At 40.8% G+C, this 27,710-nt stretch overlaps 1 pseudogene; it reads left to right on the top strand.

The window, feature by feature from the left end:
* LOC112404927 (B-cell CLL/lymphoma 9 protein-like) overlaps positions 1 to 9,065 on the top strand; it is a 139,289-nt pseudogene extending 130,224 nt beyond the window's left edge.
* The last annotated feature ends 18,645 nt before the right edge of the window (positions 9,066 to 27,710 follow it).

Raw genomic sequence — 27,710 nt, 5'->3', positions numbered from 1 at the left:
GTACCAAAAAAAAAAAAAAAAAAAAAAAAAAAGAGAGAACAGAAAGCTTTTCCTGAGGCATAAAACGTTTATTTTCTTTCTTATTCTCTTTCACAGTGGTAGCTATTACTTTGTAATTTTCTTGGCATTTTGTTGGCAGCCAAAAATGACAGAAATAATATCCCTTGCTTACACTGTTCAGTTCCGATTCATTTTGTTTAGCTCAAGTTGCCTCGTACGGTAAAGGCAGCAGCTGCTAGACCTTGGTCAGAAGTCTAAACCAGAGCAAGTTCTCTGAGCAAGTCCTTAAACAGAAAGGCAGGGCAAGTTCAAACCCTTCCCTTTCCTTTATCCTTAGCAGGGTTTTTAGAAGGCAGAAAATAGCAAGAAATGAATACAGCTTTAGTGATTATCATTGAAGTCTTTTCTCCTCAGTGTCCAACGGAGTAAACAACCTCCGTAAAGCCAGTGAAGCACCATTTCGTACAGTTGTACCTGCGCGATGCTGTTTGGACAGCGGGTCATCATGAGTCACGGACACAGGTCAGGGTATGGGGCCTGAGATAACGAAGTGTCTGAGGATGGATGCAGTCTCCCAGATCTGGGGCAGATGTGAGGAGTCGCCAGGAGCCAGGGACCAGTAAGTCGATGGCTTAATCAAAACATAGAGTCAGAAATCCAGGCAGGGACACAGAGGTCTGGGCATCTGCCCAGTCATCAAGAGAAGTGGTGGCCTTTAAACCAGGAGGCACAAGTGCCAACAGACGAGACTGCTGAATCTGGGGACCCGGGGTAGCCAACAGATAGAAGCCAGCAAATGCAGCATGAGAGAGGCTTAGCTTCTATGTGAGAAGCCACTTCTCTGCGGCCAGAGGACGTTCATACGCTGCTTCTGTTAAACAAGCATTAGCACATTGTGCAGCTTGCCTAGAGCCTTCAGATGCAGACAAGCAAATGGGATCACTGATGTGGGTTATAGTATTGGGTGGAGAAATGCCTTCCTGAAAATGTAAAGCACCAATTTGTGCTCTCTTTGTTTAATGAACTTAGCAACTAAATTATGGAGAAATCTAAATACTAAAATATCGTGGCTTGCTTTGAATGCGGCCCTTTTTTCAGGTGAGAAAAGCTGAGACCAGATAAATGCACTGACTTACCCAAGGAGGCTGAGTCAGGAACAGAATATACGGCTTGGAATCCACTGATTACTCCATTATTTGGCATTACTTAAGGCTTGAGTCGCTAGGTTAATTCTGTGAACCCAGAATCCTTTAGGATCTGTGTCTAAAGAAGGGTTCTCCTCTGGTCGGAAGGTTTTCAGTTTATCTCTGAAGGGTTTATTTTTCACTTGGTGGGAAGCCAGGGTGGGAGATCCCCATCACCAACGCCCTCATTCCTATGGATCCAAGCACACTTTAGGGCATTCCTAGGCCTATAGCAGGAAGGCTGGCATAGAGATCCTACGAGTTGTGCTCAAGACAGTTTGAGCTCCAGATATCATGGGTGCTCCACTATTAGAGAAAGTGGTAGAAAGTGTCCCAGGCACAGCCTGTGCCAGCTGGACAACTGATAGGAATAACAGATAAACTTTCCTAGTTGTGAAAGTGATTATGATCTTTCAAGATAGTTATGTGCAGCTAAAGAGATCTAGAGGTAGTTGTGGGTGATACTGAGTGATAAAATAACATGAATAGTGATGTTGATGATGAGGAAGATTATGAGAGTAGTAGTTTTGTTTTGTTTTGTTTTGCGGTACGCGGGCCTCTCACTGTTGTGGCCTCTCCCGTTTCGGAGCACAGGCTCCGGACACGCAGGCTCAGCGGCCATGGCTCACAGGCCCAGCCGCTCCGCGGCACGTGGGATCTTCCCAGACCGGGGCACGAACCCATGTCCCCTGCAGCGGCAGGCAGACTCTCAACCACTGCATCACCAGGGAAGCCCAGAGTAGTAGTTTTGATTAGAAGAAGGAGGAGACATGCAGTGTCTAATTTATACATAATGGGTTAAAGAAGCTAAAATTTCTTTTTGGCCTAGGAATGGATGACTCTGTGAGGGCAGAGACGGGGTCTGTCTTTTTCCTCACTTCATGCTCAGTGTCTTGCTCTGTACCTGGCCCTGCAGGGATGTGCTGTTATTAACATTATAGGACTGAATGCACTGATGGCCTTGACCCATGACCATGCTGGGGAGGATGTGCGATTGAATTTTGTCCCACTGGGTGACAAAGTCTGGAGCACAGCCTTGAGATAAGCTGTGGTTTGGCACTCGTCCATTCCAACCTCATTTATTTTTTTGAGGCAGGCAGTTTTTGCCTCATTGATTTTCACTGCTCATCAAGTTCCATTAGCCTACTCATTAGTGACGGCTTCATCCCCTCCCCACATATTCAGTCTCCTGAGTGACACTTCTTTGTGTCATTAGCACTGACCACGATTGCTGGGTATCAGTGGAACGTGGCATTACCAGCAGGGCCTGCTGGCTGCAAGTAACACCCTCCTCTGTCACATTGATACCCACAGGAAACAGCAGTTTCGATGACAAAGGACTAAGAGCGTGGGCTTGTAACACTGACACTTAGAGTTCTAGTTTCTCTCTCTCTCTCTCACACGCACACACACTCTTTTTCCCTGGAATGGCACTTCTGCATTACCTCAGGTACTTCCAACTCACTTGCCTAAATATGAACACATTATCATAAGCCCAGACCTTTTCTTGCTCCTGGATCCATTTTTCCACTAGAACCACTCTTGACCCATCAGCCAAACTAGAGGCGCAGACTCATCTTTGACTCTTTGCTTTGCTCTTCCCCACATCTGATCAGGCACCAAGGTCTACCCACAGTTCCAGAGAAGCAGCTCTTGGACCCTCCGCTTCTCTCCTTTGCCACTGCCGTTGTTGTAGTATAGCCTCTGTTGTCTTTCACCTGGACTTTACTCCAACTGCTTTTCTGGCCTCCAGCTATTTTCATCCTTCCAACCTCTCTTCTCCAGGGAACAGGGAGGGTGCAGAGTATCTGTGGGAAGGTTAAGGGAAGACAGGCTCCTGGCATGGAAGAGAGAATACTAAGAGCAAACATTTTTTGAGAACATTTATTGAGCACTTCCTATGTGTCAGGCACTGATTTATTAATATTTACATGACCTTACTTAATCCTCACAAAATCCTAAACGTAGGTAGTATAATTATCTTTATTTTACAGGCAGGAGAAATTGTATGTGATGTATAGATCCCATCACTAGGAAGTGGCAGAACTGGGGCTGGAAACCAGATTCATCTGACTCCAAAGTCCACACCATTTCCACGACAGCCTCCTACCTTTCTAGTTGCTCTAGACCAGAGGTTCAGAATCACCTTGAGGGCTTGTTGAAACACAGATTGCCGAGTCCCACCCCCAGAGTTTCGGAATTCCTAAGTCTGCGTCGAGGTTGCAAATGTGAGAATTTGCATTTCTAACGGGATCCCAGGTGGTGCTGATGCTGCTAATGCGGACCGCGATGGGAGTCATCGCTCCGGGAGGCGTTCGTTTGGAGCACTTTCTCCTTAGCCACAGCACACGCGGTTCAAAACTCGGATGTCAGACTGGTTTCATATCCTGGAATTGTGCCTGTGTCTGTGGGCCACCAGATTTAGCCTCCCTAAGCCTCCATCACCTCTTCTATAAAATGGGGATTTTTGAGGACTGCAAATTATGTATATAAAGCTGGGAGCTCTGCACCTGGTCCAGAGAAAAACTCAGTAAATACTAGCTGTTTATAAGTATCTTAAGTGAGCCCTTTTAGTCTGTTTCTGCCTTTTTGCTGTTTCTCTCCCACTGTCTTAGACACTCTGCACTTGATGTTCCTTAGATTTGAAATGCTGTTTTCCAGGTCTTTGCATGGCTCACTCCTCACCATTCGGGTTTCATCTGAAATGGACCACCTCAGAGGCTTGGAGCCTAGATGAGGGAGCCTCCAAGCACCTGAGCATTGTTTGTTTGGTCGTAGATTTTTAAGTAGTGATCTAATTTCTAGAATGATTACAGAACTGTTCAGGCTTTCTGTTTTTTCTACAATCAGTTTTAAGCTTTGGCTTTTAAGATAGTGATCCACCTTTCCTAAGTTTTCAAATTTATTGGCATAAACAAATTCATTGTACGATGTTAATATATTTTTAATCTCCACCCCTCAGTGTTGTACCCCTTTCACTTCTAAAATTTTTTGCACCCACTTTCTCTCCTTTTTTGTAGATCATTCTTGCTGAGTTTTGTCTATTTAATTAGTCCGTAAAAAAAAGAAACTTTTTGGTATTATCTTTGTTTCCATTTATTTCTATGTTTTTTTTCACCTTCATTGGATGCTTAGATCTTTATCAGTGCCTTTCCATTTCTTCTGTAAACATTTAAAGCTGTAAATGTCTCTTGAATTTCACATATCTCACTCTCATGGTGGTTGGCTTCCAACACGTCTTTCAATATCTTTGAGCTACTTGAGCAACTTAAATCTGTTGGAATTCACAAGGACCTCAGTTCACACTGAGCAGAGGGTTTTCTTTGGCTTTGGCCAGGTGCCCGGGGCAATCACCATTCTGTGTTAATTTCTCCGTTTAGGGGTTTCCAGATCACACAGGTGGTACAAATTTAAACCTCAAACCCACGCAAGGGCAGGGCTATGTTGATAAATTCTCGGGAGAGACCATTTTTTGCTTCCTCCCGGATTGAACACCAAGGCAAGAGTTCTCTCCTCATCCCCTTCGGAAGGTAGGTGGAATGTTTTTCATCCCACCCTTTCACTGAGTGTCAGAGGCCTTGAATTTGCTGACTTTTCAGTTCTCATGCTCCGCTGTCCGCTGTCCGCTCTAACCCCGAAGCCGTGAAAACGCCATATTGGTAGATGGCCTCGGAGATTCAGTGCTAAGTGTTATTTTAAATAATCGCTTACTTTTATATTTGGTCTCTAGGGAGTTTCCCTGCTTTCTTGATAGTTTGGCTATATGTTACAGACGAAAAAAAAAAATTGTATTCTTTCCAAACTGTGTTATGTATTGGGTTATAAAAAAAAAAAAAGGCTGTTTTCAGACTAGTCAACCATATTACCAGAAATTGAAGTAACCCTAGTCAGTCTAAAGCATATGACTGTCTTTTATCTTCTCTATAGTACTCATCAGTACCTGAATTAATTTTTTTTATCTATGTGTTTATTTTCTGTTCCTCATCTCCTAGTTAAATGGGAGTAATTTGATGCCTGGGAGTCAGCTTTGTCCACTGGTGTGTGGTCAGTGTGAACAGTTGCTGGAGGTGTCAGGGTGGCCAACTGGTCTAAGGTGCCAGACACAAGCTCTGCTTCTTTGTATAGAACAGTCACTGGCATTGGGTGAGACAATCAAAATTTGTTGATTGACTACAAATAAATTATGTATTAAAGAATGTATAAATATAAGTATTCACACAGTAGACTGTGTCCTATGCAAACTTTTAAAATAATCTGACCTACAAATAAATTATGTATTAAAGAATGTATAAATATAAGTATTCACACAGTAGACTGTGTCCTATGCAAACTTTTAAAATAATTATATTCAGTCATTAATATGAAAAATAATATCATGAGATATTAAGGTAGAAAAGTAGATTTTAAAATAGCATGTGTCATATGACCCCCATTGTAAAATATATGTGGGCTTGAGTGTGTTCATTATATGCGTGTTCGTTTAAAACTATCTGGAAGGATATACGATAAAAGTTAACTATTTATGGCTCGTTAGTAGGATTTTACAAAATTTTTCTTTTATCCTAATGTTTTATACTGAGCACAAATTTTTATAATCAGACGAGTGGAAAGAAACATCTTTTAAAATTCTAGGGTATTTGTTTCCTAAGATCCAAGGTGCATATTACAGGTAAAGCTTCATTTTGTCTTTCTTCCTAAGGACTCAGCTTTATATTTGTTTCTACTTTTCTTGAAAGCAAAAATAAGCCATTTTCAGGCTCAGTATGTTTTCTTTAACAACATTAGTATCTCTTAACTTTTTCTACACACGAAGTTTGAGTAAGGTTATGCTGGAAGTCAGCTCAAGTCTGTTCTAGATTTGATACTTTATCAACTTTGTCTTGTTCCTTGTTTTGTGGGAAGAAAGGAAACCATATGTACCACTCTGACCTGGTGCGAGGAAAAGGACATCATAGGGCTTTTTTCTCCTCCACCATGGCAGTTTTTGTCAGCATACATCTTGACTCTATTATATTCTTAAGCTGGGTATCGCCTATCTTTGTTTGAAGAATAGCCAGAAATACTATAATTAGTCCCTTTCCATTTCAACTGCTTACAATTTACATCAATGATAAAGTTGGGAGCTGGGGACACAGTGTGTAAGAATCAGCTTCTGCCCTTCAAGCCCATAGACATGTTTAAAAAATACAGTAACAACATGGTGTCATAAGTGTTGTGTGTGAAAGACTTTAAGAATTCAGAGAAGGTGCTTGATGGAAAAATGACGATGAGGCAATAATATCCCTACTGTTTATTTTTCAGCCTTTTCCACCACTCTTAGCATTTTTGCTCTAGCCACATACTATTTCTTATATTTTTCCACAAACATCAGGCCATGTATTATGTTCTTATTTATACTTGTACTCTCTACCAGGAATCTCCTTTTCCATTTTCCAGGCAAATTCCTACTTAACCTTTAGAGTTTGGATCGGGCGTCAACTCCTTCAGGAAACTCTTCCTAACAGCCCCTCCCCAGGCAGGCAGGTTCTATGCATTCACTCATTCACTCAACAAGCATTTATTGAGCACCTACAATGCACTAGTCTCTGTGCCAGATCTAGAAAGGCAGTGATGAAAAGAAAAGTTGCATCCTGTGCTGGGAGTTCTTACATCCTAATGAGGGAGACAGGCGATGAACAAAAACAAACAAGCCAACAAGTAGAAAGAGAGACAGTCTGTTATCATTGGTATGAAGAAAATAAGCCTGGGGTTCTGAGAGAACTGCTGACTTGGAGATAGAGGAGGGTGTGGTCATGCACAGATCAGGAAAGAGTGTTCTTTGGGGGAGGGAGCAACGTACACAAAGCCCTCTGCTTGCTCTTGCAGTTCCCAGTATTACTCTGTAGTTTTGCCTTTATCTGTTGTATTGTAACTCTCGGCTTGTAGGTCTTTCCTGCGAAGCTGGACCTTGCCTTTCCTGGGGAGAATGCATCGTTCATCTTGGAGTCTCCGCTGCTGGGAGCCTCTCACATTATCATGTTCAGTACATGCTTGAATGGCCAGGTGGATAAATGGATGGGTGAAGGGAGAGTTAAAGAAGGAGGGCAGAGCCATTTGAGTGGCTTCACAGATGAAGTGACACTTAAATTGTTTCTGGAGAGAGGAAAAGGATTTTTTTCTTTCAGAATGGGTAGGCAAGGCACCCCAGGCAGAGGCAAAAGAATTTACAAAGGTAGAGAATTTAAATACATATTGAGTTTAGGGAACAACACATCCTTGCCTAGTGAAGAGGAAGTGGTAGAGGAGGGAAAGTTAGAGATAGACAAGAAGGCTGGCCCCATCAAGAATGACCTTGTGTCATTTTATGGGAGGTAATGCTGGACTGCCCAGATACTGAAAAACTATTACATATGTTACTTTGATGATTGTGTAAGTTAAGGTAACCTTACCTGCTAAATGCCCAACATCTTAGTAGCTTTTGAGACTTGAAGTGTTTTCCTCTGGCTGCTAAATGAAGGTATTTAGCAGATAGTCTCTCAAGATGTGAGGCAGGGACCCAGCCGCCTTCCACCTTGCAGCTCCTTCAGTTCCGCAGTTCAGAGTGCTTTGCTTCTATCCAGCCAACTGGGAAAGGGAGAGAGGGGAAGAGAGGAGGTGTGATTGGGCCCGTCCCGAACTGAACAGATCTGTGTCAATTCTGCCCACATTCTATAGGCAAGAATTTGTTCCCAAGGTCACACTTAGCTGCAAGGAAACCTGGAGTATGTAGTCTAGCTATGTGCCCAGGAGAAAGAGGATGTGGGTTTGATGAATACTTTGCCAGTCCTTACCACATTTGTCAAATGCAAGACGTGGTTATCCTGGACCCTCATGTAAGAAGTAAAGTCAGTCTCTGAACATGTGGGCAGCTCTCTAGCAGTGATTCCAAGTGACTAATTCCTCGACTTTCTCCTCCTCAGACTACTGCCTAAGGATAGTTAGGCCACTTTCAAGAAATCAACCCCTGTTTAACATATATTTCCTTGAAGAGAATTCAAATACTTAATTTGATATTGTGACTCCTACATTGTGGTTTTTTTTTTTTTTTTTTATGACCACACTATGGTTCCATTAATACCAAAGAGGAGCCGGAAGAATGAACTCTGAAGTATTGACAGTCACTATAGCAATGCCAATAATCCTGAAGTGTAGGAGCTTCTTTCTAACGTGTTTTCCCACATCAACAGAAATAAATATATAAATAAGTTTTTCATCAAATAATTCTGGGAGACATATTTATTCTGGGTTATTAATTTTTAATTATTTTTAATTTAAACTCTTTGTATTTAAGAAGTGTAACTTCTTAATTTGTAATCAGAGGGTCAACAGAAGAGAGAACAAGTGAAAAACAGAATGCTAGATGGTGGTAATGTTCCCTGGACTCACGGTTTCTCTGTCGGAAACCAGATTTTTGCTACATGGTAATTTTGATCATCTGATATTAAGGTGCATACCCATTTGTGTAATGGAAATCCCTAGCAAGGTAGAGAATACTTCCATTGTGCCACGTTCCCCCAACGCCTCCACGCCCACACTGCCCCCCACCGCTACCATTCCTTCTGCTATAATCTCAAACTGTAGCTTCACCAGCCAATGAAAGCAATTAAGTAGATGAGGGGAAAGAAGAAATAAGAAAATCAATTTTGTTGTTAGCTTGTGGCTGTTGTGTCTCAAGTATACCTTCAGCCCTCTTGTGAATATTCATCGCTGACTGTAAACTGTTTCTGGGCAGAGCTGTTCTTCTTACCTGTGCTGTGGGCGCTGAGTGTGGTTCTTGGCTGGAACCCAGTGACAGAAGAAGGCCGGAAAATGGCAAGCAGAAAAGGAAATATTGAAAGGCAAAAGGATGTCCAGTATGCTTAAAGTGGCTTTGAAATCTAGACCTTAGAAATGTACATCTCTAAGAAAATTAACGAGTTCTCCAAGTTAGGGTATTTTGTCTTTGAAATGGGAACTCCTTCTCCAGCATTGTATATATCGTTTATATAATAATGTTGTCATTCTGGAACTCTGAAAGAAGACTGGCTTTAATCAGGAGTGTTTGGGAGTGGACTTCATAAGACCAGTTTATACATATTGAACTTGAAATGTCTCTAGGAATTCAAGAGAGTATTTCATGTAGGCAGATGGATATATGAGCTGAGGTATCCAGCCTGGAGATACAAATTGGTGCTTTGTTTGCAAACGGGGATAACTGAAGTTATTAGCTTAGATGATATCTGAGAAGAAGAAAGCATTGAAGAATAGAAGGGAGCCGAGGACACAACCTAAAGAAATTCCAACATTTAATGGCAGGTTAGCAGAGAACAAGCCTGCAAAGGAGACAGAGAAGAAGCATCCCATTAGTCAGAGAAAAGCCCTGAGAATATTAGATCCCCCAAGTCAAAGTAAGAAAATGTATAAAGGGGCATGTTGTCAAAAGTTCAGAAGCTGCTGAAAGGTCAGATAAGAAATAAAAAATATTCCTTGGCTCTAGAAACAAGTAATGACTGGTAACCAGAGCAAAAGATGGAAAATACGTACATATATAGGGCCAGAATTCATACTGGAGCAGATTAGAGAGTACATGGGAGGTGAGAAAATGGAGCTAATGAAACTAGATGCCTTTTTCCAGTACTTTGGCTGTGAAAGGGGATGAGAAAGATAGGGAAGAGATGACCAGAGATGAGGAATCCAGTAAGAGAGCTTGTTCGGTTTGGTTTGGTTTGTTTGCAAGGTGAGAGACTCTAGCTGGTGTCTGCAGACTTTTTCAGTATTTGGAGAGGAGATTACTGGGGGTACTTTCGGTAGAATGCTAGGCTGCGCTTTTTTACAATTTACAGTTCTGCAGTGGCAGAATATGGAGGTTTTTACCCAGCAGAGATGCCCCTAATTTCTATCTGGAGTGAATGGTCTATCAGTTTGAAGCAGGTTTAAGGACCTTTTGGACGCCAATCAGTATTGCATCCAACCCAGAAAACCTATCCTAATATTTCTTTGTTAAACTGACAATAAGGTAATATTTCAAGTGCTCTTTGGACTGGTTTTAACATCTTACTGGCTCCTCTTTAATTGATGAGTTAAATAGAATGCTTGTCTTGTGTTTGTTTTCCATGTGCCTGAGTATGGTGATTTTTACCTTTTTGAAGATTACACTTTAACAGTTGTCGGGCCAATTGAAAGAGGAAATTGAGAGAGCACATCAAGCACCTTGGAAAAAATATATTCAGAATAATATAGGCAGCAGAGCCATATAAAGGAGAGAGGAGTATGCACCAGCAGGGCTGAGACAATCTTAGGAGATATATGAACTTCTCAAACACAGAACCATACTACTTGGGCTTTTAAGTTTGAAGCGTACCAAATTTGCATTATGAATTCATTTAAGGGAGGCTGGTCGATACTTATAGTAACCGAATAAAGTAGAAAATACAGAGACTTTCACCCAGAAAGAAAAGCTGAGTAAAGTAAGGGGCCTTCAGGTACATTTGTGAATGGGAATCCAAGTGCAGTTGACTCACCACTAAACTAATAGTGTCTTTAAATTCCCAAGTCAATAGCTCATTTCTAGGCAGAGCTCAGCAGCTTCATGGGAACATGTCGCTAATTTGGGAGCCTCACCACGTGCTAATGGCTGCTCACCCAGCGCTAACGTAGGCCGTGTCCCACGCAGCCCAGGAATGAAGTGGCCATTGTGGAGACAGATCGGCTGTGGTTAAAGGCGGCAACACACCATACCCAAAGCTCCCAAAATAAACTTGCCTACATAATAGGCCAAACTCCCCATCACTCCCTCAGGTTCTCTCGGCAGAACAAGCTGATTCCCACCAAGAGGAGATACTCCGTTATCCAAGATGACTCCGCTCAGGAGAACTTTTGTCACTCCTACGTTAGCTCTCTTTATGAACTTCCCTCGGAAAGGTCTTTTCTGACCCGTTTCACTACACAGAATTGGTAGTTGCGGGAATCAAACTGCTCAGCAAGAACTAAAGGAGATGCAATCGTGATTCGCTGGCTTACCTGTTTTCCCACCAAGGGTCTGCTTACCTGGTGAACAAGTCCTCCTAAGAAGTCATTGTAACATTGTTTATTTGGACAGTTTTATTCAGAGTTGCCCACCTCTTGTTGTCACCTTAATATTGTAAATTCATTTCAGGCGGGGATCTGTTCACAGATTTTGCCTATTGAAGTGTTCTCTCAAACAGAAAGCAAAAGTAGGGTTTTTTTGAAACAAGAATAAGAGTGATGATAAAAACAAGAAGGCTCAGAAACACTTGGGGAGTGTTTCATGCAGCCCAGTCCTGATATAGCCCAGGGCAGGAAGCCTGCTTGTAGTCGTGGCTGGTGACATGACACAGTTGTGGGAGCAGCGACGTATACAGTTGATGGATTCTGGCTCTGCTAATGCTGGAAGACAGGCTCTTCCTGACTCTTAATTTCTACGCATTGCAAAAGACTGTTTAGCCTAGAAACGTGGTTACAGTGTCTAACTCGTTTAAAAACAAAAGTATACTTTCCTCATTGGCTTTTCTCTTTCTCTGTGTTACATGTGCTGCTGTATGGTACTAAGGAGAAAACCCCTGGTGAACACATTTGCTGCAGCCAAAGCCACATACACAGTGGTGGGAGGGATGAAGAAATGCATTAGCGGGGATGGCTCTTTCTCCAAGGGTGTGCAAAACCACAGGCAGGAGATTGGGAGCCCAAACTTTGTACTGACTGCAGAGGAAATGGCACGTCATCAGCCCATCATCTTTTGCCAGGAGGAGCTCCAGTCACCTTCTATTCCTAGGACAGAGCAGGAGGGGCAGGGAACCTAGGGAGGGGAGGTGTAAGGAGATGGCTGGGGGACCCATTTCCACAGGTGCCAGAGCCCCCTTGGTTATCATGACAGTAACCGCCATTCGTGAACCTGTGATGTGCACCCATCTGTGAGCTACGTGCTTTCTGTGCCCGATTTAATTTAATCCTTATGACACCCCTTATGAAGTAGGTCTAATTAACTTTTTAAAAATCATTTATTGGTTTATTTTTCTCTACAAAACACATTAGTCATTCATTTAAATATCTGACTTCATTAGAAATCATGTTAACACTTTTTCTCCCTCTTGCCACAAAAATACACTAATACACTGGCTTTAAAAACAAACAGCTATGAAGGAGTATTCCAGTTTCCTTTCACTCGGCAAATGTGTACCTCAGTGACAGCAGTTTGTAAATCAGTAAGACAGGAGGCTGAAGACTGAGGTTCAAATGATCTTCCAACTTAAAAGTGGTAAAAAGCTATGGAACCTTCTCTATTCCTCTCCTCTCTATAGCATATGTACTTTTTATAGATTAGGAAACTGAGGCTTAGAGAAGTTAAGTAGCTTTGCCTTAAGTCACACAGCTGGAAGTTGTTGGAGCACAAATTCAAATCCCAGGCCTGTCTGACTCCGTAACCTCACCCTTCATCATTGCGTCATGTTAATCCCATGGAAAATTAGCAGTTATTTAGCCTCCTCTAATCCAGCCTTTTACTGCATGTACAAATCCCCTTGATAACACACCCAGTACAGGGTCATCTGTGACCGCAGCCTCCAGTAAGGGGGCGACACTGGGTAGCCTGGTGTTTCTCCAACTGGACACCTGCACCTCCAAAGCATGTACACTCTGAACAGCCATTTGTACCCAGGAGATAATCAGCCATGGTCTAAACATGCCCTCTCTTCTGGACGGTTAATTGTACTTAAAGGCTTGATAGAGAAATTGTATTTTTAAAGTAACTATAGTAGGGGATTAATTGCAGCATTGTCATTGTTTTTAAGATAAAACATGAGACCTTAAAAATTAGCACCAGAAGCTGCAAATCCCATCCTCGCCCTCCACTGCCACCACTGCCAGGGTTCAAATGCTCTCTGTCCTTAGAAGGATTTTAAAGCAGAAGTGTGAGAAGAACTTGGGTTAGTGGACTCTTCATATTCTTTGGAACCTGAGTCCAAGGCTCATATCCCATCACTACTGCTAATGTTATCAGCCTAGTCTCGGGCAACTTACTTAGCCTCTCTGAACTTCCATTTTTCTTATCTGTAAAATGGGAATGACAATGCCAACTTCTCAAAGCAGTTAGGAGTTTTAAATAAAGTGACAAGTGCAAAGTGTCCAGCACATTCTGTCATAAGTAGTCAATAGAGTTTCCCTCCCACTGTTCCTAAAACCCACCCCCTTAAGGGGAATCAAGTCTCCAGACATCACAGAGAGACTCCCCCTTGGCACTGATGCTTCTTGAACCTGTACTTACCCCACCCTTCACAAGGCTCAGTTCATAAACCTTGCTGGAGAACAGCTAACATGACTTCAAGATGTTCCCTCTGCTCACCTCTGTCCTCACCTGGGATTTCTCACTGGAGGGCTGGCATTTCTCCCACATGTGACACCTGCATACAAGGGGCATGTCTGCCTGCCTGTTCCCCTCTCACTGTCAGCAGGAATCCCAAATCAAAAGGCATCTTAGGTACCTGAGTAGGAACTCAAGGAGACCTAAAGCTGCTAAGGGGTGGGTTTTTTTTTTTTCTATGAGGACTACCTTATCATCTTAGCAGTAATTTGTCATTGTGGACAAGTTGGGAGAAAGAAGTAGCACCTGGATCCTAGAAACATTACTGTTATTTGGGGCTATCGCACATTGTTCACTTTGCTTTGTAGAGGCCTCCGGATCCTGACTCAGGGTAGGGGGATCCATCGGTCACTGTCAGGGGTGTGGAAAGGGGGTTTGCAAACAAGGGCCCACACCTCATCCACAGGTGCCTCTAATGGAAATTGCATCCAGATGCTGTGAGCTCTCCTTACACTGACAGAAGTGGCAAAGGAAACAAAGGGTCCAGGTGGACCCCAGGCTGTGCCTCTGTCTCACAGCTGATATCTCATCTTTCTGAATCCCAGGGGATAGCTGGTTGGAGTGGGGTTACAGGGTTGGTGAGTTAAAAAAAACAAAACTGATTTTACTATGATAATTGATGTTAAAGGAAGGAGGTGAAGGGCAGGTGCCCCTTGGGAGTCATTTGACAGCATTGTTACATGTGATACTCAGAGAAAGCATTTCCGTTTCGCCCAAGAAATGGCCAGCTACCCAGGTGGTGCCTGGGTAAGGTTTCTCCTCCAGCACCTTTTTGACCTGATGAGGAAGCCAGTGACAATATAGGTCTCTTGTTTCATCCAACAACCACCTAGCTCACACCCGATCTGACTGCCTCCCCTTTATCCTTTTCCCTAGAGCACAGAGCAGCACCCTTTGGACTCAGCTTCCCAGACTAGAAGGAAGGGACCCAGCCAGGCTGCCGTGTGGCCATCTTGGCCTACTACAGGCTCGGATGACAGGAGCTTTTCCTCTGTCTCTTGGAAGGTGAGGCCAGAGAGAGAGAAATATGTGTGCCTGGGGAGGATCTGAGGAAAAGCTCAGCCTCACTCAGCGTCCCAGTTCTCAGCCTCAGTCAGTTAAGTCAGCTGTGCCCCTCTGCCTCTCTCAGATGAAGCAGAAGCGAAGCAGAAAGCCACTGTGCAAACCCAGGAGTTGAGGAGGTAATAAAACTCTTCTCTGTCTATGACGAGGCAGATGATTCCTTCAGCGGGTTGCTGGTTGGAAAACTCTATCCATGGTGAAAATCGAATGTCCTTGATGTATACAGCTGGAGTTGACAGGCCTTTCAGAATTCTCTTATCACATGGGTTTTTGCTTCTCTGAGTATTCTAAACCCAGTAGGATGAAGAGTTAAAAAGTTGTCCACAAGTTCATGAACCTTGGGAAACGGAGGAAAGGCTCTGCTGGGGGCCAAGGCTGCTATGGTGGAGTGTGTGCTCCCAGAGTGCCCTTCCCTGTTTAATGAGCTAAAGCTTCAGGACAACCCTGTGGAAAGGGTTAATGCCACAGTGGTCATTCTCTTCCTTTTATCCATAAAGTGTCAAGGGAGGAAGTGGTATGCTAGGGTTCCTGAAGACTCTGCTTGGACTTGGGACTTGAACTCAGTCCTCCAAGCAAGAGGTCAGGCTTATCCTTCTCAGCTTTTACCCCTAAGCCGGTCACCGGCCCCCTGAAATGGGCTCCTCTTTCGACTCTATCTGCCCACATTAACCATATCTTATTTACACATCTGTTTATTACATCCTATTTTAGAAGCAATGTGACGCTAAAGGAGAATTTAAGAGAAAATATTCATATGGTAAGTCAGTATGTCCTCACCAGATGGAGGGAAAATAAAGAAATATTTAGAAGTTATTTTATATATATATATATATATATATATATATAAGTTGAAAGAATGTCCCTGTGTGGCTTGAATGGCAAGAAAAGGAAAATATTCCTCTTTCAATGGGTACTTCCTCTACTTTAAGCTGGCAAGAAATGCTTCAATAACAGGTTGTCCCAGAATGTTACTTCAAAGACCTGGAGTTGACACACTAGATACTCTTGCCACAAACTGTATCCAAAAATGATTTAACTTCCCCAGTCAGTGATGTGTACACATGGCACACGCATTGGCATGCAATGTATGAATTCCCATTCCAGCCAGAGAATCTTTTTTTTCAGAGCTACAAAGAAATGAATCAAGTTTGCAAAAGGATATGTGTGGAAAATGCCAAAGGAAAAATGAAAATCAGATGCTTCTAAAGGCAGGGCCTGAAGTGCTTTGCTGAGATGTTCTGCGTCCTTCCATGCTCTCTCATAGGAAGTGACCAAGGAAACAGCCATCGAATCCAGTAGACTTAGGGGGTATAGGGTGTGGCAGGAGGAGAGCCATTGGTAGTTCTTTAGAATGGTTATGAAATAGCTAGATCTTCTGAAGGAAAGGCATTTCAGGCAGGTTCTTATGCGCATAACATCTGTGCAACACAAAATATTTTTTCTGTATCATTGCTGCTCTGCTTTCAGCTGGTGGGATTCTTAAAAAAGAAAGAAGCCATTCCTAGCACAGTAAATCCCCTATTAGCATGAAGGGACCTAGGAATCAGAAAAAATATATATTTTTCAGGCTACTGCGTTCATAGACTCACAAAAAGAATTCTTGGGGGACATAGAGGGCTTGGAAGGTAATATTTTGCATCACAGTTTTTGTTTTGATAAATCCCTGATGTGAATTCCTCTGTTCTGAGCCAGCTTCTCATCAACAGAATTAACACAGTCTCTGCTGTTCCTGTCACAGCACAATATTGATCACAATGCAGAGGAAACTCAGCTGCCTTCTCTGGAAATTGCTACACGTGGGACAACACAGATTTACTAACAAGATAGTTGCCAGCCTTAGGAATATTCTGTGGATGGTGACCTGGAATGTTTTATGTATATCACTGCTTATGCGTCCTCGTATTGAATGATATTTAGAAAGTCTATTAACCAGTGGAATGTCAAAACCCTGGACTAAGCATTCATCAGAAGCATAATTTATGGATGCCCTGTACATTACAGAGTCTTTACACTTTTCTCTAAATCTTCATTTGAATGCTAAATATTTAACTGGGAGCGTGTATATACCATGTGGGCTATTGGCATTTTTTATTTGAATGGGGAATTATGATTACTCAAGGCAAAGACAGAGATTTGAGTAGTGCCATGGAATAGGAAGTGTGGTAAGAAGCTAGAGAAACATGTTAGCCATATAGGCACACAACACTCCCCATTTTTTTAATAAGGAATGCCTTGATACACATGGCAATAATCTCTGCTTGACTGAGATTAATTAAAGCAGACAGCATGACTTAGATAAACATGGGAACACAGAATTGGAAAGAACTGACAGCACACAAAAGACTCCATCTCTCCTTTCCTGGTGTCCCGAGATTCACAGTACTACCAAATATTGACAAGTCTAGTTCTGATCAATCAAATACTGTTGTAGTGTGATTTCTGAGAGAAATATTGGGTTTGCAATACATCATCTCTTTAAGTTTTCTCAAATTGCTTTTGGAACTGCCTCTACCCACCATTATCCTTATGAATATTGAGGGAGTCGTAAAAGAACTACTATCCTTCCTGCTCTTCAAACAATCCATTTTTTGTTCTATCTGGCATTAGAGATCAGAACGTAGCACATTCTGAAGTCTGAAAATGGAAACAGTATTAGTAGACAGCTGAGAAGAAACATGAACCATCAACATTGGGCCAAATACTAAAATTTGATTTAAAAATAGAAGTATCAACAGTCAGAAGTTTTGAGTATTGTCTATTTGCCATTGAGCTTGAGCTTAAAGAAATCACAAGAGGTCCCTTGTGATCTTCCAAGAGTTGCTTTAGAATGAGGGGAGAACTTGTCTCACGTACAGATGCATTTCTTAAAAGAGTCTTTGTGCTCCTATGTCTATCCTTTTCTGAAATCTTTCCTGAGTTTACTTTGGCATGATCCCTTTGACTATCTGGAGAATTCTGATTATTTGAGTGGATGTTGGAAGGCAAGATGTCAAACATATATTTTTCTGTAGAATTTGGGTACACATACATACAAAATGTATACAATACGTACAAATGAGCAGAACTAAAAGTGCTTTACAGTATCATGTGATGTAAGGTATTATAATCACCACACGTCTTCATTTGCAAGATGCCGTCAAATGTAGAACATATCACCAATTAAATAACTTTTCAGGGAAAAACTTAATTCTACATTAAATGCACACATCACTAAGATGCATTCCACTATATAAAAAGTGAAAATATGAAACATATATATGTTATAATAAGAAATTACCATTATATCTCCCATACTAAAACATATGTTCTTTTCAAGATACTCAATTTCGAGAGCAGACAGTATATAATCTATAGCAGGCAATCTATAATCTTCTCTGTAACTAACATTATTGCATTTCTGAAAAAAACTTGGAAATAATAGGAATGAAATATGAGGTGATGTCTCTTATATGTAGAGCTCCTCAGAAGTGGTGCATTCCCTGCCTCTAAAGTTAGGAAATCAAAATTTGGTTCACTGCCTTTCAGCATGTGGTTGGAGAGAAATTATAATTTCTTCCAACTCCAAACTTCTATTACTAAAATTATGAACAAAGTAAAAATGCTCCAGTTGACATAACTGATCAATAATAGTAACAATAAAGCTCTCACTGGTACCCTGACTCTTATCCCAAGAAATGAAGAAATACACTAGACAATGACCAAATGGAGTGAGCATGGGAGAGAGTAGTTGAGAGTAGTTGATAATAGTTGAGAGTAGTTGATATTTAACTAAAAATAATAGGTCCTCTTGACCTATTATTTTTAGTTAAATCATTACGTATAACCATCAGGCTTTTTTGCTTAGTAACCCTTTAAGAAATTTAAGGGTTTGCCTAGAGTGGGCAGAAGTCATCATTGGCCACCAGGGATCAGTTCTCGGATAAGTTCATTTTAACCTTGAAAATAGCAGAGGTTTATTAATGTAAATTGCCTGTAGTCTTGGTAAAATCACCTGCAAGCTTGACAAAGAGACTAATAATAATAATGAAGAAGAAGAAGAAGCAGTAAGAAGCCAACAAGTTGTGTAATGTTTGTCAACTGAAAAAAAATGCACAACCTGAAATTTGAGAACTCATGTTTTATTTGGCGGACTTTCTGAGGACTTCAAGCCCAGTACACAGCCTCTCAGAGTGCTCAGAGGGACTGCTCCGAAGAGGGAAGGGAGGAGCCAGGATATATAGGAGTTTTTGTAACAAAACAGGTAGTCGGAAGATTACTGTTAATTAAAGAAAACCTATGGGAAGATGCCAGAGTCTAGACTCATTGAAATCATTCCTTTGATATGCACCTTAGCTACCTAGGGCCAGAATCCTGTTCTTTCCCATCCTGAGTCCCCTCAGGGTGCACCGTTGTGGGTGGTTGCTGAGGCTGAATGCTTGGCAGTAGACAGCCCTTTTGTTTCCATCCTGAGTTCCCTCAGGGCTCACCACTGGGGCAGCTGTAGTGGCTGATGACTTGATGGCCTCAGCATCCTCTGTTTGCTGATACAGCATGCAACATTTTTCATCCACATGGTAGAGTAATCTGGAAGTGAACTTGGGGAAGAATCCAGCTACCCCTCACCTGAAAGCCTTAGGCTTGGTGATGAGGTGAGCAGGCTTGCTGCAAGCCTGGGATAGGGATTGTACACGTGCTCCCCTTCTCCCTCTGGGGGCCCAGTGCAGCTGAAATGACAAGTTCTTCAGCGTCTATTGAGATGTTAACTCTGACCTCAGAATTACAAACCTGGGACCTTGGCTTAATATTGGCCATGTTTCCCGGAAGAAAATGGAAGAGTCATTTACGTCTGGTTGGAGCTTAATAGCATGCTGAAAACATTCAGATCATGTTCGCTATTGAGGAAGATTGTGGGAGAGACAGGGAGAGAAATGAAAAGAGAATGAAAGAAGACAGCTTTGCACCATCCTGATGCGTATCTGGTCTGTAACTCTATGCCAGGGGCCCTCACATCAGGGTGCTGAAAGGATGTTCTAATTACCTGATGCAGAAGACCTTGCCGTTGTCCTCGGCCTCTGTATCTGAAAGTCCCAGGTGTGAGCCAGAGAACTGTCTTGGGAGCAAGAGTGGCTTGTGCATTAGCGGAAGGCGCTATGGAAATGAAGGTAACCCGGGCCTGTCAACTCAAGTTACAGGGAGCAGAAACAAAAGTCAAATCCCATGTCATTGTTTTCCTTGCCACTGCTGAATACAGCTGAACATATAGAAAGCTTGAATTCTTACTAGCCAAAAAAGAAAAAGAAGGAAAAATAGGATCGCATCAGAATAAACTCTATCTTCTCTTGGTAGAATATGGCATTTTTGTTTCGTTCGTAGGTTTTGAGCAAAATCTACTAAAGAGAGACCTTGGGCACCTTTGCTAAAAGTCCGACTAGCCAGAGAAATCTTGTTCAAGATAGGTTGGTAGCTTTTGGCTTTAAATGTCTGGAAAAGTCCACGTTTTACTAAAGCTTCAGAGCAAAAGAATGATTTAATGATGACACTGACAAGAACATGGAAGTTTGTCTTATACTCATGCCCTTTGGACTATTTTCTTAATCTTTTCGGGTCTGTATGTGTTATTTTTTTCCTGGCAAATCGTTTGCAGTAGCTCATAGAGGAGAAAGCAGAGGGTGAGGGGTTAGAAGTTCTGGGGTCTTTCCCCATTTCTTGTCAGGACCTTTAGGCAAATCGGTGAGTGACATTTTCTGAGCCTCCATTTCATCCTAAGTCAAACGAAAGATCTGAATGTGCAACATGAAGCTTCTTTGATTTATTAACCCTCACCTTCATTGCCTACTTACTGACATCTTTACCCTCTTTTGTAGAGACTGTTCTGTTTTTTTCCTCTCCTCCTCCAGAAATATGATGCAGATTCTCCTGCCTGTCTTCCCAAGGACTATTTCTCTATACTTTAATAACTTTCACTGTTCTGATGACTGAAAAAATGCACAAAGTTGAGAATTATGTTTTATTTGGCAGATAAAACTGAGGATTAAGCCCAGGATGCATCCTCTCAGATAGCTCTGAGGGATCGTTCTGAAGAGGGAAGGGAGGAGCCACAATACGTGGGAGTTTTGTGAGAAAAACCAGGTAGTCAGAACATCAAAGGATTACTGTTAATTAAAGAAAACCAGACATCTCAAGTTAATGAATTTAGCACTTTTCTTTGTATGGCAAGATGCAAGAGTCTGGGTTCACTGAAAACATTCCTTTGATATACACCTCTGCTATCTGGGGCCAGTACCCTGAGTCCCCTCGGGGGCCACTGTTGGGGGGTGCCTGCAGCGGCTGATGGCTTGATGGGGGGCATCCTGCCTCCATCCCGAGTTCCCTCGGGGCTCACCTCCGGCAGCTGTAATGTGATGGTTTGATGGCTACAACATCCTTTGTTTATTCATATGGCAGGCAACATTTTTCATTCACAGTTCTCTGTACTTTTCCAGTGTTACAGCTCAGGGGTACAGAGCAACATTGAAGAGAGGGCTCTGATAAAAGCCTGACTAGTGCTGAGGTAGGAGGAGCACCCAGGGCATCCATCATCATGTTTGACAAATCTAAATATCTGACTCCCTGTGCATCTCTCTGGGGAGGGGAGGGAGCCCTGGGCTGTGAGAACAAACCTGACCCCAGCCTAACTTGGCCACCAGCCACTGCGGTCAGTGCCCTTACCCCAGAGACATGCCCTGTTTTCAGCTCAGCACCTTCTTCAACTAAAGAAAAGGATTGGGTCAACTGCCTGATCTCTTTTAGCTCCAGGAGAAATCTTCTGAGACCACCACATCTTTTAGGGCCTTGCTTGCTCCAAGCAACTCTGACTACATTTCGTATTTGTGCAGTTTGTTTTAATTTTTCCTTTAATAGAGAACAAAGAAACCTCTCCTTTTGAAGTCCATCCTAGGGGTGTCCTGCTCCATTTAAAATGGTTCACTTTGTGTTTAAATCTCATTCTCCAGAGGAGAGCTACTACCGTTCAGATTGGTTGTCAGGCTCCCCTCCCATTAGCAGATCATTAATAAACAAGTTAATGAGTAATACTGTACCAACACTATACTTTGTGGAATTCAGTATGAACAGCCAGGCTCACATTGACTCATTGGTAAGTGCAGATTTGATTCAGTTTGAGTAAAATAGACTCTGAGGGAAAAAAGAATTAGTATTTTTAGGTGTTGAGAATTGGCCAGACTGAATCAGTGAAAAATCTGAAAAGTTTTTTCAATATCAATTTTCATTTCCTAGAAATAGTTATTACTATTATTATTATTACCATCTGCTCTGTCAGACATCATTATAAGTGTTTTTTATATATAATACCTCATTTTATTTAACAATGGCTAAGTTAGGGCAGGTGGCTAAATTGCCAAGTAGAAGGATTCCCTATAACTATATTCTAATAAACAGATGAATACTATGGAGCCTCCTGAAATACTTGGTCTTTGGCAGGGGTTAAAAAGCCTCCAGAATGTGGGCCATTCACATACCTGAGTGAAAAGAGCTGAGTGTGAGACGATAGGGAATGACAGGGACTGTGGAGAACTGGAGAGTACATTCTCTAGCTGATTGTTGCCAGGCAACAGGACATGGATGTCTTTCCTGATCTTGTGATATTTCTTTCAATAAAATCCAGAAATCTCCACGTGCATGTGGCACACCCTCTTGTTTTTAGAGCACTGGACAGGTCAAACAAGAAGCAGCTGAGAGACAGATTTGCCTTCCTGGTCTCCAGTTCATGACCTTTGCTCTCTACTGTATATTCATACACATCACACACTACTGTTTTGTCACAGGTAGTCACCTAGGATGTATACAGGGAGTCCCCAGCTTTAGAATGCCTGACATATGGGTATCCCTTCTTTACAAATGACCACTATGAATACCCACTAGGGACTCATTTTCCTTCTATGTGACTCTTCCAGTGCCTCCAGAACCTTCTCTTATCAAGCAGGTCAGCTATTCCATCCTCCTTGAGATGGTTTTCCCTCTGGTATATTTTCCCCTTATTGATCCATGGCTAGTAATGGCATGGAGTCAACAGACGATCCTTGAAGCTTCAGATCCATCATCCCTGGATGTCTTCCTACAGCTAAAGGCCTTAGCCATCACTGCCATTTGTTGAGGACCTGCTAAGTAACCTGATCTTCCCCTTCTTCACCATTCTCCAAGACTTTGCTTTCCACCCTTACTTGCAGAAGACTTGAACTCCCTCCAGATCTTGCGAGGCCTCTACCTCAGTCCATTTTCCTGCTACCTGAGATCCTCACTCAAGAACCGTGAACTCCCATTTCCTCCTATTTGGGAGTTTCAATTTCGTTTTCTCCCCCACTGTTTGAGACAGACAAGTCAAAGTGTGTTATAGCCAGTGAAAGGGTAGTAGGGTAGGGATGGGATCTTTGTGTAACTAACGTCCAAAGAAACATTGTCCCATAGCAACAATATTGAACTTAGAAGATTGGTTCTGAAGTACCATTGTGTACATACTGCCCTGAACCTGGATGAAAGATGACTAGATTTGTCCACCCAAGTGTCCATCAAAGGGCAGAGGCTGTGTAATCCCCTCATTTTCCCAAATCCTTCTCTCTGTGAAATGTTTTGAAGATGTATGACTTACCTTAAAAACTTATGAACATTTTGCATTTTACTCCTTGCTATATTTATTTAAATTTGAAAATCTCTTAGATGATGTATATGCATTAAAAATAGCCACTTCCAAAATATGAACCACATTTATTCTGGGTTTCCATAAATCCTATATGCTATTGCATATACTTGGCAATATATGAACCCCAGATTGAGAACCACAGAGCAATATTATGATTTAAACTAGACTTTACAGATAGACCTAAAAATCTGTTAATTTTCATGTGTGATCCTATTTCCATGGAGGGATTTTATTACAAATGGCCAATCTTCAATATTCATTCTTTCAGTGCACATTTGTTGAAAAGGCAAAGGAAGTCAATATTTATTGAGGGCCAAGAATGTGCTATGTACTTTAAATACTTTATCTCTTTCAAACTTCAAAGTAACATTCTAAGATATATATATATATATATATAGATATATATATATATATATACACACATACATATATATATATATATATATATCTCCACCATTTTACCAGTGAGAATACTGAATGGAAAATGGCCAAATTGGTAATGGGGGCAGTGGTCGCAAAGCCAGCAGAAAGGAGCAGTTGAAACAGATCCTAAGAAAAGATGTGAGAAGTGGCCATTGGAATTAATGTTTTCTGTAATGAAAGCAGGTATAATACAAGTCAGTGGTCATCATGGTTCATTTTATGTGTCAACTTGACTGGGTCACAAGATGCCCAGATATCTTGTTAGGCACTGTTTCTGGGTGTGCCTGTGAGGGTGTTTCTGGAAGAAACTAGCATTTGAACAGTAGACTGATTTGAGTGCATTGCCCTACCCAGTGTGTCTGGGCATCACTCAATACAGTGGGGCCCGAAAAAAAACAAAACTGTAGAAATGGAAGGTTCACCCCTTACTGTCTGCTTGGTTGAGCTGGGACATTGGTCTTCTGCTCTTGGAGTGAGATTTATACCATCAGCTCCCCTGTTCTCAGGCCTTCAAACTGAGACTAGAATTACACTACCCACTTTCCTGGGTTTCCAGCTTGCAGATGGCAGATCGTGGTCAGCCTCTATAATGATGTGAGCCAATTTCTCCTCATAATGCATATGTGTTTTATGCATTTTATATGCATGTGTGTGTATATATATATATATATATATATATATATATATACACACCCTCTTGGTCTGTTTCTTTGGAGAACCCTAATACAATAGTAAAAATGTGTTCACAACAAAAGCTAAGATTCAATAAAATGGAAGCAGAGAGTTCTGAAAAATCGGAGCTTAGAAAATAGAAACAGACATGTTTTTGGAAAATGTAAAGGACATATACATGGGAAGTGAAGTGAGAGAATGGGCCCTTTTTCCAGCTTTTTATTACATCTGTAATCAAAAATAATGAAAAAAATCCCAAAGCATTTTTCTTTTAAGATTCTTCATTTTTGAAGTGTGCTAGGAAATCAAAATCATTTTAATTTCATTTTCAAAAAAACTTTATCCAACAAGAAAAAGGAAACTTTGTTTATAAAAAGATCAAACTATTACTAAAAGGTAAGATATATATCCCAATTGCATTTATTCCAATTGCATTTATTCCAATTGTCTTTCAGTATACCCACAAACACTTTGATTTATATCAGCCATTCTGCTCTATTTTTTAATATTTTCATATGTTTTTGTTCCTCTGTTCCTCCTTTTCTGCCCTCTTTTGTGTTAAATATTTTTTAGAGTACCATTTAAATTCCTGTGTTACAGTAAACTATAAGTCTTGCTCCAGTATAGCACAGTTCTACCTCCCACTATGTATTATTATTATCATATGTATTACATCCATATATATAATAAACTCAAAAATACAGTGACATAATTACTTCTCTGTACAATTTTACATTCTTAAAAGAAAAATGTATCTGTAGTCTTTTACAGTTTACCACATAACTTACCATTCCCAGAGCTCTCCACTTTTTCCCTGTGAATTCAAGTTAGTCTCTCATATCATTTTCTTTCAGCTTGAAGAAATTTCTCTGGTATTTCTTGTAAAGCAAATTTGATGGCAGTACATTACCTCAGTATTTGTTTATTTGAGAAATGTCTTTTCTTTTTTGGCCCTCATTTTTGGAGGATAGTTTTGTTGGATATAGAATTCATGGTTGACAGTTCTTTCCTTTCACCATTTTGAATATATCATTCCATAGACTTCTGGTGTAATGAGACAAAAGATATTAATCATACTGTTGTTTCTCTGTATGTTGTGTTGTTTTTCTCTTGTCATTTAAAATTTTCTCTTTGTCTTTCAGCATTTTGACTATGATATATCTAGGTGTTAATCTCTTCATGTTTATCCTACCTGGAGTTCATTGAACCTGGGTCAGTAGATTAGCACTTTTCATGAAATATTTTATCTAACTTTTTTTTCTTCTGGGGTTCCTTTTACACATATGTCAGTATGTTTCATGTCTCACAAGTCTCTGATGCTCTCTTCATTATTCCTCAATCTTTTTTCTCTTTTCTTCAGATTAAATAATTTCTGTTGCTCTATCTTGAAGTTCACAGATTCATTCTTCTACCATCTTAAATCTTCTATTGATCTCCCCTATACATTTTAATTTATTATACTTTTCAACTCTAGAATCTTCATTTTTTATAGTTTCTATATCTCTGTTAAGTTTCCTCATTTGATTTTTAATATCTTTTTTTTAGAACAGTTTTAGATTTAACAGAAAGTTTCAAGAATCATAGAGTTCACATATACCTCACACCCAGTTTCCTCTATTGTTAATGTATTTGTCACAACTAATAAACCAATATTGATACATAATTATTAACTGAAGTCCGTACTTTATTCAGATTTCCTTCATTTTTTACCTGATGTCCTTTCTCTGTTCCAGGGTCTCATCCAGGATATCACATTATATTAAGTTCTTATGTCACCTTAGACTCTTATAGACTATGACAAATTCTCAGCCTTTTTTGTTTTTGATGACTTTGACTTTTTTTTTGTGTGTGTGTGGTACGTGGGCCTCTCACTGTTGTGGCCTCTCTCGTTGTGGAGCACAGGCTCCGGACGCGCAGGCTCAGCGGCCGTGGCTCACGGGCCCAGCCGCTCCGCAGCATGTGGGATCTTCCCGGACCGGGGCACGAACCCATGTCCCCTTCATCGGCAGGCGGACTCTCAACCACTGCGCCACCAGGGAAGCCCTGACTTTGACGTTTTTGAGAGTACTGCTTAGTATTTTGTAAAGTGTCCTTCAATTCTAATTTGTTTGATGTTTTTCTCATGGTTAGACTGAAATTATGCATTTTTGGAGGAGGTTCATAAATTAGTTTTATCCTCATCACATCATGGGTACATAGAATAAACATGAGATGTCACTGATGATATTATCCTTGATCACCTCACTTTGGAAGTATGTGCGGTTTCTCTACTGGAAAGTTACTCTTTTCAAACTTTTCATACTGTACTTCTTAGAAGCCAGTAACTATGCACAATCCACACTTAAAGTGGATGAAATTAAATTCCACCTCTTTGAGATAGGAATATCTTCATAAATTATTGGAAATTCTTCTACATGGGAGATTTGTCTGTTTTTCCCACTTATTTAATAATTTGTACCCATATAGATATAGTACATGAGATAATGTATTATCAGTAATACATTATTAAAATATACAAATACTTATATATTTGTAAAATATATTCATAAATGTATATTTGTATATTAAAAATACAGTGTATATTTAATGATATATTTATTAAATTTAATAAGCTATATTTAATATGTAATAATGTATAATAAATAATAAAATACTATTTAATAAATGTATATTAAATATACACATATAATTATCAAATAAATTGCATTTACCTGTATGTTTCTGGTTTTTCAATATGGCTGTCATTTGAAACATTATTTATGTAGGTTATTATTATTCAATCAGATAAAGAAAAATTTTGTCAAATGACCTTTTAAAAACAAACAAATAAGGTTTCCTGTTTAGATTGATTATTTAGTTTTTGCTGTGAATTATCCATGTAATCCATGAAGATTTACTCCTATATTTTTACTCCTTTGTTTCTTCTAAGGAGGGATCCAGCTGTATTCTTTTGCATGCGAATATCTAGTTGTCACAGAATCATTTGTTGTGAAGACTATTCTTTCCTCCTTGAATTGTCTTAACCTCTCAAACAGATTAAATCCTCACATTTATTGATAAAAATCACTGATCTTGCTTTGTTGACATCTTTGCTCTTTAAAGGTGATGTGCAGGCCAAGTGGACCTGAGATCTGTTTCCATGGAGAAGCTGACACAGTCTTCTCCCTTAACAGGCATCTTCCTGTGTGTTTGGTCCAAAAGCCTGAGCCCTGCTGAATGGCAGGCATTGCTTCTATTCCATACTATCCTCCCTACTTCTACATTAGTACTGGACAATTCTAAGCCATACACCACCAATGAACATTACCCTGGGAGCAACTCT

Source organism: Neophocaena asiaeorientalis, unplaced genomic scaffold, assembly GCF_003031525.2.
Source record: "Neophocaena asiaeorientalis asiaeorientalis breed wild unplaced genomic scaffold, Neophocaena_asiaeorientalis_V1.1 scaffold399, whole genome shotgun sequence".
Classification (NCBI taxonomy): Eukaryota; Metazoa; Chordata; class Mammalia; order Artiodactyla; family Phocoenidae; genus Neophocaena; species Neophocaena asiaeorientalis.
Note: the sequence above shows the minus strand (reverse complement) of the source record. Positions and strands in the feature narration are given on the sequence as shown.